Source organism: Ursus arctos, unplaced genomic scaffold (assembly GCF_023065955.2).
Source record: "Ursus arctos isolate Adak ecotype North America unplaced genomic scaffold, UrsArc2.0 scaffold_7, whole genome shotgun sequence".
NCBI classification, from domain to species: domain Eukaryota; kingdom Metazoa; phylum Chordata; class Mammalia; order Carnivora; family Ursidae; genus Ursus; species Ursus arctos.
The window spans coordinates 35,881,852-35,891,970 of record NW_026623089.1 but is presented as its reverse complement, the minus strand read 5'-3'; positions in this window follow the sequence as shown (position 1 = coordinate 35,891,970).

Sequence of the window (10,119 nt, the reverse complement as noted above, 5' to 3'; positions counted from 1 at the left end):
ATTCTTTTAAGTTAAACATGCTATTTTCTTTCACCCCATCCCCATCTCCATCGTGGTCAATTTTAGTTCTCTCCAAAGTGTCTTTGTCCTTTGCTAGTAGTTTGTGCTGAGAGGTTAACTTAATACCCAAAGTGAAGTTTTAGGACTATGGTAGAATGATCCTTCTTTTTTCTATAAACTATACTTCTATTAATATAGCCCAAATCAAAATTTCTCCTTGGTATCTACCCATGTGTTGGTTTTTCCACACATGCCATTTTAAGGCGTGTTTTCCACATTCTATACCTGAGCATTTAGCTTTTTAAAGTGTTTTATGTCACTTGGTAGCATTCAGCACTTCAATTCAGATAACATGTACCTCTTAAAGAAGTTGAGAAAAAGTTTGTATATAAAATGCTAATCATTGCAAATAACACCACAGATGATGGAAAACCTAACTTAAGTTGTCTTTATAATAGTAACAAAAATAAATCTTGGGGTTTTTTTGTTTTGTTTGTTTAAAGACTTTATTTTTTTATTTATTTAAGAGAACAAGCGGAGGGGAAAGGGAGAGGGAAAAGTAGGCTCCCCACTGAGCAGGGGGCCCAATGTAGGGCTCAATCCCAGGGATCGAGGATCATGACCTTTGCCAAAGCAGACGCTTAACTGACTGAGCCATCCAGGCACCCCATAAATCTTGTTTTCAGGCAAGACCTAATCTTGTTTAAGCAGTTGGACCAAGACAAAATCACTCTCTACTGAGCTCTGATCAAATTTGGCTCCATTCAGAGAAAGCTCCATCTTTGTGATACTAAGATAGCTGCCACATGTACTCTTGTCCTAATGCAGTGGAAAAGAATATATCTGCTCCCCAGCCACCTAAAAAGTCCGAGTTTGCTGTCTGATAAGACCACCTTAGGTTACATACCATTCTCAAATCAGTCATGGCCAGGGAGGAAGTTCTCATGCTCATTAGTTAGGCCTGAGACACCTAGCTGGCCCTGAAAGCAAGGAATAGGGAGAAAGTTAACTTCCCTGGAAGCATATGGATTGTAAGGGCAGGGGTGAAATTATCAAGAAAACTGGTATTGGATACTGAGAGCCAAAACACCAAGGGTATATAGATTCAAATTAATACCTTCCCCACCTCCATACAGTTCTTCGTAGCAAGTAAAATATTTCCAAAAGGAGCTAGAGTCATTCTTAACACTGAAGCCCCTGGTAAACTTTTCTGTTGGGATTTTAGGTCCTGTGTCTGTTTAGTCTGGTTCTCTTATTCCTCTTTTTTATTCCTTCAGATCTCCTCTTCACCTCAGCATCATAGAAGGCAGCCTGGTAAGGGGGTAGTGTATGGAAGACGGAGGGAAGAAGTCATACTCACCTTGTAGTGATGGCTACCAACTGTAATTCAGACAACTTCAGAAAATAAAACCAGAGGCATTATGGCCTGTGAATCTGGCCTTTGGTCTGAAGTACCAAAGATGATTGTGTTAACTGAAATAATAACCTATATCCAGTAAAGCTGAGCAACCCCTGAAAAAGCCGTTACCAGCTTACCAGCTGCTGTGAGGTCTCCAGGCCTTGAACAGGACTAGTTCAAATTCAAGGTGGCAAAGGTAGAGGATAAAAGTAGGTCTGGAAAGATCTGGACATTGAAGGACCAAACCAGATTACCCATGAGGTTAGCATATATATATATATATATATATATATATATATATATATATATATATATATATATTTTTTTTTTTTTTTTTTTTTCTGTGATGGCAAAGGCCCATGTAAAAATACTGCTTTGTATTCCCTGTATTAGGCGCTTTAGTGTGTCACCTTATTTAACCATCTCAACACTGCAAATGAACAGAGCCAGGCTCAGAGAAGTTAAGTAACATTCTGAAAATCGCATAACTACTAAGCTACTAAATGGTGGGACTAAACCAGATCTGACCTAATTAATAGTCCACTCTCTCCGTTGTATCAGTGGTTCGCAACCCTAACCCTAAATTAGAGTCACTGGTTAAGCTCTTTCAAAATCAAAATCCCAGGTCCCACCACCACAGACTAAGGCAGGACCTCTAGGGGTGAGGTCTGGGAGTTCACATATTTCTAAAGCACCCAAAGTGATTCTGAGGATTAGCCAGGTAGGGAAATGACTGTTAGAACCTATAATACCATTGCTGGGTGGCCTTGTTGTTCTATATCCTATGCCTTCCATTCGCAAGTAGAAATCCTCAGGGGAACTGTGTATGTGTTAGGTGAAGGTTAACAACAGTCCAAATTTAGACACAGAATTCTCGATCTGTTATGTGCAAGTTTTCCAAATAAAGAGGTTAGGGGAAATAACTGAAGGAAAAAGCAAGAAGAATGGTGAATCCGGTTTGGGAGGGACCTTGCCTCAGAATGTCAGCCTGACTCAACTCTGGAGCCACATCAACTAACGGAGAACGAGATAACCCAGGATTACCTTGAGTCTCTTCCCCAAATTCCAGCTCATCGATTACATGAAGAGTCTCCTCAAAATCCATCACAGTTACCCACTAAAAGGCTTTCCCCCCTCCCTCTCTCTCACGGACACATGTACCTTAGCCCTTTACGCTGCGAAATCGCATTTTCAGGTTCAGCTCTTCCTCCCCTCCCCTTCCACACGGCCTTTCTCTGGAACCTCAGTATACAGACAGCCACCCTGTTCTTTTACCTTAAAGTACATAATAACTCTAACATTTGCCACCTAATTCATAAAACTCTCACATTCAGGGGCCATTTGGATAGTGAGTCATAGAAAAGTTTGTTTGTTTCAACTAACTTGCTTTTAGAAATCAGCAGACAAGAGCTGCCTTATACACGGAACAAGTCTTCGGGAAACATGGTCTACCACAACACGCGTCAAACTTGAATGTGCATGCAAATCACTTGGGAATCTTGTTAACTGGTAGATTCTGCTTCTGTAGATCTCACGGAGGGCCTGAGATTCTGCAATTGAAACACGTTCCCAAGTAATAATGATGTTGCTGTTCTTCAGGTAAGAGTCTACAACATTGCTCCTCAGACTTGGCTACGCGCTGGAATCACCTGAGAAGTTGGAAAAAACAAAAACACTGGTGTCTGGGTCCCACCTCAGAGGCTGACTTAAATTGGTATCACGATTTTGTTAAAAAGATTTTACTCATTTATTTACTTGAGAGAGAGAGAGAGAGCATAGGCAGGGGGAGGGGCAGAGGGAGAGGGACAAGCAGACTCCACGTGGGCCCGGCTCAGGGCTCAATCCCAGGACCCTGAGATTGTGACCCAAGCTGAAGTCAGATGCTTAACAAACTGAGCCATGTAGGCATCCAGCACTATGATTTTTAAGTTTCCTAGGTGAAACTATCGTGCTGCAAAGTTTGAGAGCCTCTGGTCTACAATATGGAAAATATAAACAGAATAAAATAATTAGGCTAATAGGCTAAAGTGAGGAGATCCTAAATTCCTCAAGTATCTTGTTTTTATTTGAATTTCTCAATATATAACACAGCGCTTGGTATATAAGTCTAACAAAAGTTGCCTGAATCGAATTGCATGGTATCCTGCCCCTACCTCTGAAAACCGGCCTTACCAATTGACTCGAAACCTGTGAAATGGGTCCAAATCAGACTAGTTAGATAAACGCATCATTTGGCCTGATAAATTCCAGAATATCAGGCCTGAGTTTATTTCTTTGCCTATTAAACAAACCAAAAAATATGCTCAGGAAGTGGTTGTAATTGCCCTTCAGGTCATTTGACCCTTCAAGAAAACAGAAGTGCCTCTTTCACAGCCTCCTGAAAGCTATTTTGTTCAGCACTAGAGCTAAGCTACCAGCCTCACAAAAGTGGAGATAAACCCTTTCAACAAGTGGATCAGCTGGCTGGAAAACTGGCTTCAGAGTAATGGACCTTTTAAACATATTTTCTGTCCTCTCTGGGTACAGAACTGTTGATCACATACTATCTGCTTGACTTTCAAGGACAATATAAGCAGTCAGTATTCTTTTCTAGAAGCGCAAGATGCAAATTAGCTCAGTTCAAGAAGAACTTCATAGACCCACAGAACTTTAGAAGCAGGAGGACCCTGCTCTAACCAAACATATCAATAAGAAAGTTGGGACGCAGCTTGGTGATGTCACTTCGGATCTCCCATCTACTTTAGGGACTATAATTTCTTCTTGCTCCTGGTTCAGCAGTACTCTTCGCTGTTTGACATTTTCTACTTATAATCAATAACATTCCTTATACCTAATTGACAGTTTGCCTGGCCATGATGTGACTATGCCTAAATGACATCAACCATGACACAAGCAGGCCCAAGGATGGTTCTTTTATGGAATCGTTGGTATCGTTGAGATTAAAGAACACAACAGAAATATAAAATAAAATGTCGCATGCTTTTGTATAATTGGTAGATTATAAGAAATGGGAATCAATCTGGCCTTGACAATGAGAATAGTCTCCTTTGAGTAGTTCAGGGACAATCACATTATAACCCTAGCCATGAGCAGCACCTCTCGGATCTCCAGCTGCAAGGATTACACTGACTGAGGGGCCCAGCTGCTGTACGCTGACATGCATCATTGTATTTGCGTTGAGACCATTCTTCCCAGCATGGCGGGGACAACTCAGGCCCTGACCTAGGAGATGTCCAACTCCTCCAAAAGGTGACCTAGGCTCGAGGATTCCCCATCAGCCTTGCCAAATTTTACTTAAAACTCTACTGTCCTCGGGGCATCTGGCCGGCTCAGTCGGTGGAGCACGTAACTCCATTTCAGGGTCGTGAGTTTGAGCCTCATGTTGGATTATAAAGATTACTTAAAAATAAAAACTTAAAAAAAAAAAACCCAAAAACTACACTGTACTCTAAGATGCTTCCACCCAACTTCTCTCCTCTCTCTCCTGCACTTGGAGTCAGACCCGAATCACAGTCCAGTGGCTCTCCCAGCCTCTCCTTGCTCCAGTCCATTTTCTCTCACAGATGTTTCCCTAATAAGTTTCTTGTATTCAGTCCTATGTTAGTGTCTGCTTTTGGAGGTCAGATTAACTCCCTCAGTGAAAGAAATGCAATGACATGACTGTAATTGGCTGTAGGGTAAATCATGTCCGCATGGTATTAAATGCCATCTATTGTTTTTTGACTTTTTGGATCCATAATATGGTTAAAGAACAGAACATAATCTTTCCAACCTTGTAATATTTGAGTTGGAAAAGAGGGGGAAAGAGGTTAAGGGAGGGTAGAAACCAAAAAAAGACCTCATCTTGTAAAAAGGGAAGTCAAGAGATTACGTTATAACTTGATGGAAGAATAAATAAAAGTTTAGATATATTGTTGTAAATTATAAAACTAATTGATAAAGTAACTAAGAATTGAGTCATAACTGTCAAAGCTGGGGGGAATTGGAACAAGTTCTTTAAATTCAATAATTAAATCCTCTCTTAACATAGCAGGAAATCAATAAAGTTTACGTTAAATAGATCTATAGCATTATCAGCACACCATGGGCACCCACTGCAGGTTGGGATAGGCTCCTCTCCCAAACCTCACCTTTCTTGCTCTTCCCCCCCCCCCAAAACAACAGCTATTTTATTTATTTATTTTTAAAATAATTACCTCTTTTTTTCTTTTTTTTAAAGATTTCATTTACCTATTTGACAGAGAAAGCAAGAGAGCATGAGCAGGGGGAACGGCAGGGAGAGGGAGAAGCAGGCTTCCCGCTGAGCAGGGAGCCCAATGTGGGGCTCGATCCCGGGACCCTGGGATCAGGACCTGAGCCAAAGGCAGACGCTTAACCAACTGAGCCACCAGGTGCCTCAGCTATTTTATATTTAATGGCCACACCTTTTATCATGTAACCTTCTGCTTGGACACTTCCTCCTCTCGTCATCCCCGCTTCTAGCCTCTTGTGTCCCTCCAATTCTCTTCTTAGCCAAGGTTCTCTGAATCATTGAGATGTGCTTTCTTCTCCTCTGCAGCTTCCTCTTTTCCTGTGATCAAGCCATATGCACCTCTTCTGACCCCAAACAAAACTCCCACCTTCTCTGGCAGTTTCCTATTTACTGAAATAAATTTTTCATTAAGCATTTTATTGTATTTCATTCTAATTGAATTTAAAAAACAGCATCTAATTACTAGAAACATGCACAGAAATGCCACATATATATTCTCGTATTTGCTCTGAACCTAGCGGTCTCTATAAGTGATGAACTAGAATTCTCAATATCTCCTTTCATGGTGGCACCTGGGCGGGGTAAACAATGAAATAATAAAGGTGAAATGGGTGAGCTTTGGGAAAGCCGTATCTCATGAGAGGACATAGGTGCCCCACGGATAAACTCCAAAGAACAAGCATGGATTGGTGTCACTTGCATTGAACACTGAAGACACTGAATACACCGGCTTTTCCTTCAGAAAAAGCCATTTCTGGGGCGCCTGGGTGGCTCAGTGGTTAAGCGTCTGCCTTTGGCTGGGGTCATGATCGCAGGGTCCTGGGATCGAGCCCCGGCATTGGGCTCCCTGCTCAGTGGGAGGAAAGCCTGCTTCTCCCTGTCCCACTCTCCCTGCTTGTGTTCCCTCTCTCGCTGCCTCTCTGTGTCAAATAAATAAATAAAATCTAAAAAAAAAAGAGAGAGAGAAAGAAAAGAAAAAGCCATTTCTGACTGAGCTTCTTACATTCCTACATCCGGGGTAAAAGGGGGTGAAGGTAAAGGAAGAAAGAGATGAACATGCAAGAGTTCAGAAGTCAGCCTATTGAGGAGTTCCTATCGCTAACTAACCAGCAGACTGAAAGAAAGGAAGGAAGGGAAGGAGAGGGTGGAAGAAAGGAAGAAGGAAAGAAAAGTGAGAGAGGGATTGAGGGAGACAGAGAAGGAAAGAAGGAAACACTCTCAACTATTTCTTGATGTTCCTGCCTCTTTCCATGATTCTGGGCCTTCCATCTTCCCTTCCTCCGTTCTCCTTCTGAAGTAAGAACCAATTCCTCCATTTTCCTTAAACAGCAATTCAGTTCTAATTCATCCTCACTCTCACCACAGATCCACTTACGCAGAACCAAATGCATCAAGTTGCTTAGTTAAGGGTCTTTCCTTTTAACACAATACACTTTCCTTTGAAGGTAATTGTTGTTAGACACAAATAGTACCCCTCACAATTTCGTAGGAATTACACATTTTAAAGGAAATCCAATCACTGACTCTCATGATTGTGTACATTATAAACATGCTGTTATTTGTGTTTCCAAATTGACGCAGAATACACTCCTTTATATCACTTGGTTTCAACATTTCTCAAAATTTGACTCTGATATGTGTTCAAGAGTGTGTGTCTCACACTTTATTTTAACCTTCTATTAACTCATATCAAATCAATTAGCATATTAATAAGGGACTGGGAAGGGGACCCAGGATGGCAATCTGGATTCCTAAGGAAGGCAGAAGGCTCAAAAAAAAATTATTTATGTTACATTTCACCAATGGTTATCTCTAGTTAAGTCAATCAAAACCATCATTCATATTAACTTTGATACTCCACATAGAAAACTGACCTAGGCAATCAAAATGCTGAAAAATACAACACAGTATCTTTATTCCTATATTTGTACTGCAAGAGGAAGAGGATAAATGTATGATGGGTAATCAGTAGGAACTGGGGGCTGGAAGAGAAGGAAACAATAACAAACTTAAATGTTTATTCTAAGGCTGGCCTTGTCCTATTGAACTATAATTGGAGGAGTCACCAAATTTTGGGAGGTGGTCTAATTCCAGCAGATGGCAGTGCTGTATAACACTTCAATTTAAAACAAAATAAAAAACTTCCTGAAGCTCTGGACCCTTTCAGAGAGAAAACTTACAAATGATTCTTTTTTTATTTTACCGATTTGTTTTTTAAAAGTTTTATTTATTCAAGTAATCTCTACCCCCAATGTGGGACTTGAACTCACAACCCAATATCAAGAGCATGCAACTGAGCCAGCCAGGCACCCCTAAATGGTTTCTTTTTAGAGTTGAGAAGTGAATATCGAGGTATAACCCCATTCTCTGAAAATTCCTGTTTTCAATTTAGAGACACCAAATGCAACCCCAAATCTCAGCAATACCCAAAGTCCCAGACACCCTTAGGGCTCCCCTCATCCGAACATTTATTAGGGTTAACTAGTGTGTAGTGCTCCATTGGCCTTGGGTATCTGCAGGACCTCAGGTAGCCGCACAAGTGGATGCCCCACAACCCTCTCCCCCACTCCCAGCTTCTTCCCCTGGGAAGAGTAGAGGCTGATAATTCAGCCCGATGCCTGAATTCCTTGGAACCGCCTCAAATTTCTCCAGCCCTTCACGAATTCCTCCTCTCCCCCACAGTATGCAGTACCCTTAGCTCAGGTCGGGATTGAACAACTTCTTGGTATTGTTCTCACGGTGACGGTTTCAACTTACCAATTAGGCCGGGAACTTGAAATCATGGAAGGCGTGCTCTCTGTATTTTGAATTCCCTACTATAAAAACACGATATCAGATTGTGACGAGGCGCTTAATAAATAGTCATTAATTGATTAAACCCTCTCACCAACTCTTACAAATGTTTGCCAGCATGGTAATTTTCAGTGGCGCCCTGAGTTTGTGGCCGGCCATAGGACCGTGCAGAAGACTCCAGTCAGGGACTTCTGCTCCTGGCCAAATAGTGGTATAGTTTTCCTGTAGAGGAAAAGTAGCTTGTGTGGTGCCTGTACCTGAAACCCCATCTTCTCACGCATGAGGCACAGGTGCTCCAACCTTTTCCTAATGTCCCAGGGCTCCTTGTGTAGGCCCACACCCCTGGGCCTTCTACGCGATTTGAGCACAACAGAGCTTTCTAATTAAGCCTGCTCGGTTGAACACAGTCATATCACTTTTACTTTCAGGCCTCAATCAAAAGTTTTAGTTATTTACTATATTTCTACCAACTCTTCTCTTTGCTACCTTTATTTGCTTTTCGAAACCTGTCCCATGATACTCAGTGGTCTGGAGCTCCTACTATTCATGCGACACTTCTCACCAGGTATCTTATGTAGACCCACTGAATTGTAAATATCTAACATATCGTATCCACTCTGGGTGCAAGAGCAACTTCAAGCAAGCCCAACCCTTCAATCAGCCCCAGTTGTGCTGTGTTACAATTCTCGGTAGCAGTGTCCATATTCATTCTTTATTTTTTTTTCATTTGTTTTTTCCATTCATTTACTCACCAAGTATTTATTGAGTGCCTACTATATTCTAGGCACTGGACTGACTGGTGAATAGTCAGTATGATCCCGAGCCTCAGAAAGCGTGTGGTTTTGTGGAGGAGAGGACGTTTTAAAGTAAACACACAATATGCTGGCTAATTGAACATAGTAATAAAAAACAAACACACAAATGAATATTAATTATAATTAAAATATATTCTTTAAAGACAAAGAACAGAACGTTATGAGAATGTAATGTGGGTGGTGATAGTGGGGATATATAATTTAGAAGGGGCAGTGGTTAAAGATGGGCTGTCTAGAAAGTGACATTTAAACGGTGCCCCGAAAGTCGAAAAGTGAGCACACTGAAGGATCAACATATGCAAAGTGACCGGGGAACCTATAGCGAAGGGCGCTGCTGTACAGCGAGCAGGAAGAGTGCAGCCCAATGTGAGGTTTGGAAGTTGGGCAGGGGCGACACCCTGCTTGGCCTTGTAGACCATATTCCGGGGTTACTGAATGCTCATCAGACCTGTGATTCTAAAACAGGCTCTCCTCTCCCCTGCTGAACTTTGAAGCTAGAGTCAGATGTCCAAATTCCTCTACCTCTGCTTGACAGGGATTGGCAAATGTAGACCCAGAGGCTTTCAGGGCCGGCTGGAATCTCAGGTAACCGCATCTCCCTTCCCTCATTCATATTTTCTTCCCCACCCTGAACCACACCCGGACTCCGCTCAGGGCCCAGTTGTAGAAACAAGCTCTCTGGGAATGAGAATATGTCTTCACCTTTGCTAGGACTGCGGCCTCTAATTCTTCCATCATTGTGTCAGTAGGAAAAGACCTAACTTGCCTTCACAAAAGAAACAAATTTATGGGAAAATGGAAAGGATCATATTTTAAAACATTAATTTTAATGCCTTTTAATGTCAATTCAAATCTTAAGT